Source organism: Tachysurus vachellii, chromosome 16, assembly GCF_030014155.1.
Source record: "Tachysurus vachellii isolate PV-2020 chromosome 16, HZAU_Pvac_v1, whole genome shotgun sequence".
Taxonomy (NCBI): domain Eukaryota; kingdom Metazoa; phylum Chordata; class Actinopteri; order Siluriformes; family Bagridae; genus Tachysurus; species Tachysurus vachellii.
In genome coordinates, this window is record NC_083475.1 from 23,053,360 (window position 1) to 23,061,590 (window position 8,231).

The 8,231-nt window shown below is 38.5% G+C and overlaps 1 pseudogene; it reads right to left on the reverse strand.

Annotated features, from left to right (window-relative positions):
* Window positions 1-1,006: 1,006 nt before the first annotated feature.
* LOC132858780 (uncharacterized) lies at window positions 1,007-7,936 on the reverse strand (annotated as a pseudogene).
* Window positions 7,937-8,231: the final 295 nt, after the last annotated feature.

Below are 8,231 nucleotides of genomic sequence, written 5' to 3' on the forward strand. Positions count from 1 at the left end.
CTTATTTATTTATTCCTTTTTTAATTTTTCCAACAAAAGTTTTGGCTTTTAGCCCACCACCACTACCAAAACCACTAAAAGCCTTGCTTTTCCATTGTTTTTCCTTGTAGCAGCCAAAAAGATGAAGATGCTGCAGGCATTGGAGAGGTCTCTGAGAAGATAGAAGAGCTTGTACTGGCATCACAGAGCCTACCACATGTCACTGCAGCAATCCAAGTTCTGCTGTGTTGTTTGTATGAGTAGGTATCCCAATAAATGTTAATTGTCCCACATGTGAAATCATTTTGGATCCATTTTCTGTAGTCTGTTCCCGAGTTTGAGATTTCCAAATACACATACAGTATGTTATTCCATTCTCTAACCAAGGTCAGCTGTGTCTCATCCAATACAATTAATTACATGTACTGATGCACTTTTGTAACATCCCATGGTGTAATGATACAATAACAGACATTTTTAAAAGCATTAAAGTTAAATATAAGGAAACACTGTTATCCGGTACATCAAGAACATTTTAAGGGCAGGTAGACAAGCACAGAGAATGACTGACTAGTTTTTCTAATTTTATTGTATTTTATTTTTTTTTTAGAGTTCATCGAGGAGCCAGTCTTCATACAGTGTTGCCGAAGCATTATTGGCTGCAAAACGTGTGGAACAGTGGCAGGAGACCTCTGTGTACTGTGCAAAATGTAGAGGGAACACCACAGGCAACAACATATTTGAAATTAATGGTTTGTCAGAAGCATTTTCTGTTTTGAGATCTCTTTTTGAAGAGGAGTAGCATTTTGCACTTTTATACTCACAAATAGGCTTGTTTTATTGATTCAAAAATTGAGTTGTAATGTTAATTTATTTACATGTTTAGGCTGGTTGATGTGATTGGTGTTCATTGTTCTTGTTACAAATGTACATTCTTTTCAAATAGAGCAATCTGCTTTTCACACATTGCACTGAGTTGTGGTTATAAGACAGAGCAATGCCTGTTTGTACAGAGCCAATTCATTGTTCACTGCTCTAGAGAACAAGTCTGAAATGTCTGAATATTGCTCAGCAAACTGATTCTCAACTCTGTTTGTTCAGTTGAAAATGGATCAACTCCAAAAGTTGAATGTGTGGTCAGTGAGGATCCCAGCTGTTGGCCGTAAAGGTCTGCTGCATCAACTGAATGAGGCAGCAGCTCCTGTGGGATTTTTTTGGGACATCCACAGCTAGCCAAGTCATTTGGTACACCTTTACCTGTAAAATAAAGAACAGACTGTTGGTCTTAACTTATGAATGCTTATTGTGATTATTGTAATCTTTGCAACACTGTTTTATTTCACCTGGAATTCGGTGATCATTCCATGACTCCACCAGCTTTGTAAGACCAATCTGGCACAACTGGCCAGTCAGGTTTGACACACAGTATCTCACAAGGCTGTCGTTCATGTCTATTTCCTCTTGATCCACCAACTGCAGAAGAGCTGTCTTCAGTGGATAGTTGAAACGACTGCAAGAAAGGTTCATCAGTCAATCTATTGTGGTGGTTAATGAAAATATGTTATGACCCATTTGGGGAAAAATAATTATGCAGAATTCCCAGTAAATCTGTAAATGTATCAACCCAGCAGTCATTCACATTTACACCTGGTCCTCTGCTTAAGGACCATTTTCCCAAATGGAATGTAAGATTAAAAAAAACAATGTAACTAGAATTTAAAGTACTGAATAAAGTCCAGTGTTGTTTTTTTCTTTCAGCAGTTGTTTAATTTTAAGATGTAACCAGATAAAAAAAAAATCTGTTCTTGGCCAAGGTTCATTTTGATTTTAATTTAATGGGATGTTTACCCTAAAATTCAGAAAGCATAGAAATGTAAAGACAGTTTATGTCATGTATGCAAGTAAACAGTATGCTGCTGAAGCAAACAATAATAGTAATAATAAAAGCAGGCATACAAGTAGTGTGCAGCTGAAGCATCCACAAAAACTACTGAACTGTACCCTTGTGGATGAAGTCTGTAAATAAGGCCTTCTCTCCTGATTATGGCGATGAGATGTCAGCAGCTCCTGCATGAAGAGTGTCAAATAAAACTCCTTGCCATGATCTACTCTCACCTGGTCCCATATACTGTACCATATTCCAGTACTGTTCCAAATCAGTTATTTTTTTGTATAATATGGTTCATAACAATGTCGGTGTTCAAGAGTTTAGTCACATTCTTAGCCGTGTGTATGCAATCCCTTTAGTGTCCACAAAAAGACATAGGCTGTTACCTGAAAACATCTTCATAGATGGCAAGGTTGTTTTTATAGGCAATGTAGAATGAGCAACAACCTTTTTGCTGAAGCCATCAATGGCTAAAACATGGGTGACCCCAAACATAGCCAGTTTTTCATTTTGGTCCATATGTATCTTATGGCCCATGTAACCAGCTTGATATGGTATGGGGTTGAGATTGTGGGCACCCTGAAAAAAAAAATATATAAACAATGTACTGAAACTATTTCATATACAAAATCCCATTAGTCCTTTATACACTGCATCGGTTGCAAGTTTTATAAATGTAACAATGCCTATTTGTGTTGTCCCTGTCAAATAAATGAATATAAATAATTATAATGAATAAATAAAATAAAAATTAGGGTATTTGGTTTGATTATACTATACAATTGTGTAAGGTTTTTTTAAATCTTAGACAAGCTAAGTAACTGCTGCTAAACAACCATATAAAAATACACATTAGCTCATAGTTAAACATAAATTGGAATTTTGATAATGTAAAATATTAATGTTGAGACAGTACATACCTGACGTCTTGCTTCATGGTAAGACTGATGTATAGTTCTGAGCACTGTTCCAATTCGAGTCTCTGCAGCATGCACTCCTTTCATGTCGAGATACCCCTTAATCATCCTTCTTCCATATGTAGGTCCCGTCTAGATTATAACAAATTAACATGATTTCCAGTTTCCAAAATCGTACCAGCTGATATATGTTTATCATGCCATTAGACAGTGCAGCTGGCTTACATGTGTCTTACTTTTGCAAATCATTTTCTCAATCATATTCAGAATTATTATTAATGGTGCTTGCAAAGCAACATTTTTACCATTGTGCATACTCTTCCGGACAAAACCTTGGCGCGTAACTTGTCCCGCAGCTTTTGTCCTAGACCCATGAATGACGTGTCAAATCGACCGGCTCATTGAGGAGAGGTGTGCTATGACTTTTATAAGCGATCCGAGTACCGGTACTTCCGGTACCGGGTCTCAAAGTTGCCTTTTTCCCCATAGACTCCCATTATAAACTTTGGAGGTTTATAACTCAGCAAGCTTTTGAACTATCTACACCAAACTCGGCCAGCTCCTTTAGGGCGATACTCTGAACAAACTTTTATATTGGTGTACCGACTGGCCTTTCGGTTGTGCCTCAGCTCCGCCCCCAAAATATGCAAAATCAAAAAACTTTTTACAACGTGGACATCAAAACACTCAGAACAATGAGGGGAACTTCCTCACGTGTAATTTGATGAAGTCACGTGACGTCACGTGATTTCACGTGAAAATAACAAATTTGCACAACATGGACATGTGACATAATCAAAACACTCAGCACAATGAGGAGAACTGCCTCACGTGTATTCTGGTCCATGTTGTGCTAAATTTTGATTTTCACATGACATCACGTGAAACACGGACAACATGGACATGTGACATATCAAAACACTCAGCACGATGAGGGGAACTTGCCACGTGCAAGCACATTCACATTTTCTTCAGGAAATGTACGTTCTAGTTATTATTATTATTATTATTATTATTATTAGTAGTAGTAGTAGTAGTAGTAGTAGACATGATCATAGTAACAATGTGAGGTATTTTACCTTCTAATCTACTATTTATACCTTCATAAAATGAAGTGACAGTAAAACTTGTGAAAATTAAAAGATGTGGTAAACAACTCTGTAGAGCTTTTCTTATGAAATCTTTAGAGTTCCTTAAACATACAGAATGTATTTTATCATATGAGAAAAACACAAAAAACAATGGGGAATACAGCAATGCTTAAAAGGAAAAGTTTAACAGTCAAAATTATTACAATAAACTCTGTGTAGTTTAAACAAACATATCTTAAATTTATAGATTCATATAATTCCCACAGTATTTTCACAGCAAGGTACAAACCAACATTCACAGTGGACAATTTTACAAGAGTTGTATAATGTAATGGTTTACAGATGGACACATATCCGTCATAGGCCATAGCTGATAATAAAGTGAACTCAGTTCAGAATTCAGTTCAATTTATTTATCTAGCACTTTCAACAATTTACATTGTCTCAAAATAGCTTTACATTACATTCTCAAGTACAGAAACAGAAAAATAAATTGTTCATTGTCCCCACTGGGCTTTCGGGGTTTGAGTAAAGAAGAGGGGAGCCAATGAATTGAGTGGGTCAGTCCCCAATATTATTATTGTTGTATTGTTTTCTAAAGCCGAGGCTCACAGAATAGTTTCTACTGATGTAGCTGCCCCTCTACTTGGATTCCTGTTGGTTGAGTTGGGCTGGTGGTGTATGTGTATTGCTTTGTTGTGAGGCTAGGTTTTTTCAAAATCTTGATCATTGATGTTTTTGGGAAGAGGAGTTTACCCTGATCGTGACCAAAAAAACGTCGATAGCTTGAACAGTTTGAGATATTTTCATTTATGTAATTAATTTGAAGAAAACCCAAGATCCTCTTTGTTTCTGTGTGAGCGGTTCCTCCCATCTGTCCTAAAATACAAATATTTATGAGTTTTATGTACCTACCATCCTTGTGAGAGTTTTGTGTGGGAATGGATTTTTATGCTGGTGGTCAGATTTCTTTACTTATGTTCCAGTTAACAGTTAACAGTTTCTGAACTGTGAAGAACAGTTTCTGAATTGTGATTAATACCTCCAGTAGGAGGTGCTGTCTCACCCAGATCATCTTCCTGTTTTCATTAGCTTAGCTCCAGGGTTAGCATTAGCACTATACATTATTAGCTTCCAGGGTTAAGTTAGGGCAGGGGTCGACAACCCGTGGATCCGGAGCCGCAAGTGGCTCTTTCAGCCCTCTGCTGTGGCTCCCTGTATATTTGGAAAATAAATATTTAATTTAAATTTATTTTATTTTAGTTAGTTACTTTTTAAAAATATGTAATTCTAAATTCTAAGATTATGATGCTCTTGTAACTAATAAACCGTGTTTAACTGCACGTTCCAGTATGCGATTAAATGATAACGACACACAGAAGCAGATGGCATTTTTGATGTCATGAATACGAAGAGGACTCGATTAGACATTGAACATTTTATTTGAAAGTAACCTTCTACCCAGCGTCTTTTTTGTTAAGGTTAGTTCAAACTGTTCAAAATATTTTTATTCGCCTGCAGAAATAAAATTTTGTTTTTCTCGGTAGCAGTTTATTGATTTCATAAATACAATACACTACAATTTTTTCTATACTTTCCATAAAGGTAAAAAACGATATATGTAGTGTTATCTTCATTTTAGATGTCAAAAAGGTTTTGTGGCTCCCTGTGTTTTATTTTCTGTGGGAAACGGGTTCAAATGGCTCTTTGAGTGTTTAAGGTTGCCGACCACTGGGTCAGGGGGAAAAAACATAGTTCTGGGTTAGGGTTGTGGTTGGGATTAGGGGAAAAGAATGTAGTTCTGGGAATGACTTAGAAACAACGTTGTGCACGGGCCTGCCACACAGGCCTCATTTTCGGCCACCACCATCACGGCATCACCATCACCCTTTATGAGGTTTTAACCCAGAATATGGTTTTAATTAAAATTAGGGTTCGGGATTTTGGGTTCCAGGTCAGTCTAAATTAGGGTTCCGACGTCAGACAACACCTAAGGTTATGTTTAGGGCTAAATGTTAGGTTTACGGTTCGAAAGGTTAGGGTTACGAAAACACTTTAGATCTCTGGTTATGTTTAGGGCTGGGAATTAGGTTTAGGTTTCTAAAAATTAGGGTTAGGGCTAACGGTTAGGTTTTAGGGTTAGGTTTACTGTAGGGCTCCAAACACGAGGGCTAGAAACACGGTTATGTTTAGGGCTTAAAAATGGAAACCTGCGGTTAGGATTAAGGGAAAAAACGTGGTTCTGGGAATGACCCAGAAACAACGTTAGGCACGGGCCTGCCACATGGGCCTCATTTTCAGCCACTACCATCACGACGAAAGAAAAAACATTGCTTATTTGGAGTTTTAGGAGCTTAAAATGCTCTTTAGGCTGGGGTAAAGTCCCTTTATGAGCCCTAATACCCAAATAGGGTTTTAGTTAAAATTAGGGTTTGGGATTTAGGGTTCTAGGGTTAGGGTTGGGGTTAGGGTTTTGAAAATATACAATGACTCCCCCATCACAGGGTCTTAACCTGCGTGGTTGTATAGGGAGACTTGGGAAAGGCACTGAACGGTGCATGTTATTGCACAGCTATCGCTCTGTCAGACCTTTGATTTTTTGAGTAAAAGGGAGGTGAGCCACTGGATTGAGTGAGTCAGTCTCCAAGTTTAAGGTTTTTTTATGCATTTATTTTTTTATTTTTATTTATTTATTTATTTTGAATTATTTATTTATTTATTATTAATTATTAAAAGAGTTCATTTTAGAATTACTGGCCTATTTAATGAGTTTAAGGTTATTAAAAACAAAGACTTTATGAATTTTAGGACACATCAGCTGTGCACTTCAGATTCATCGGGCGTTTCGGCCTTTGATCACTGTACACCCTCCTCTGAAGCGGCCAGCCACAGGTCGATCAAGTCTTGGCTTGTGTCCCATGTCCAATCAGAAGTTGACTATTGCTAAAGCTAAATATCTACTCAGTATTGATAGAGTTATTGAACTATTTACCTATTAACCTATTTTATCTATTCATTTATTTATCTTTCATTATCACCTAAAAGATGAGAGCGGACGTGAAGCAGAGCAGAGTAAGAGAGAGCCGCTGGACTGAGCAGGTCAACTACCTATGCCTGACTGGGCATATCACTGCTCACCTACCAATCCTACCCACCATGTGATTGATGATTAGGCTGGGCAGGTGTGAAACTGATTTTTTGGGGTGAGATAATGGGTATGTTTTAGCCCCAAGCATTTTACTATCTGTCCCTATCTTATTTTAGTTACTCCTATTTTTTGTTATTATTGTTACCACTATAATTTTGCTACTATTATTATTAACATTACTTGAGTAATATATCTATCAAACTGCTGACCTGAACATTTTCTAAAATGTAATGAGAAAAATTGGAAGCTAACATGGTGTGGGTGCAGTGTGGTTGTGTGGTTGGTGCTAGCCACCAGTAAAAGACTTGGCCCCATTTAAGGTCTGTTGGCCCCAGACCATAGTGGACCCAGGGAGGCTGGCCACTCACCTTACCCTGGCCAGAATGTCCCTTGTTAACACCACAAGGTTTCCAGAGACATCCTGGCAGGGTCAGCAAATGGGTCCGTGAACAGGTCCAACATTGTCCTAGTAGACCCATGGAGGCCGAAAACACACCTTGGAGGCCGTATACTGACCTGGGGTCTGCGAACGGGTCCGACGGCCGCAACTCATGTATTTGGGAAGCACGGAAGGGACACTAGCCAAGCACCTCTTCGTTAACACCGCTAGGTATCCGAGATGCTCAGTTCGTTCCCTTTTCTAGCTAAAACCAGAGGTTCGGAGAGCAACGCAAAAAGCATCACCTCCAGATGGCCCTGGCTGGTTAGCAACCCAGCATATGACTTCCTTACGAATTCCAAAATGAAATTTTTCAGGAAGCCATCAAGCTTCTACTGGGTTGGGTCCTCAGGTGTAGCAGAGTGAGAGAGATTAATTGCTCATTGGATCACGTGATGCGTGTAATTTATATAAAGGCAGGGTTCGTACCTGGCTATGCGTCATTTTTGGCACCGCCCTCTCGTGGGACCCCATTCATGGTTTTCTCCAGGTATGTGTGTTTAACAGCGTGGTAATTTGTCCAACAAACTTTATATGCGTGCCTACTCACGTGCCTTGTTTAACACTAGGACAATATTGTTCTGCTGTTGTTGGCGTGTGTTGCCTGCTATCTCGGGTATGTGCGTTATTCTTTGTTTGATACGAACTGGTGTACTGAAACTTACGCATGGCACAATTTCAGTGTGGGTTGGCATCCAGTTTGTGAACCAGAAAATTCCATCTAGTGAAGACGATTGCATTTAGTGAGTTACAACTGCTAATCGCTGGT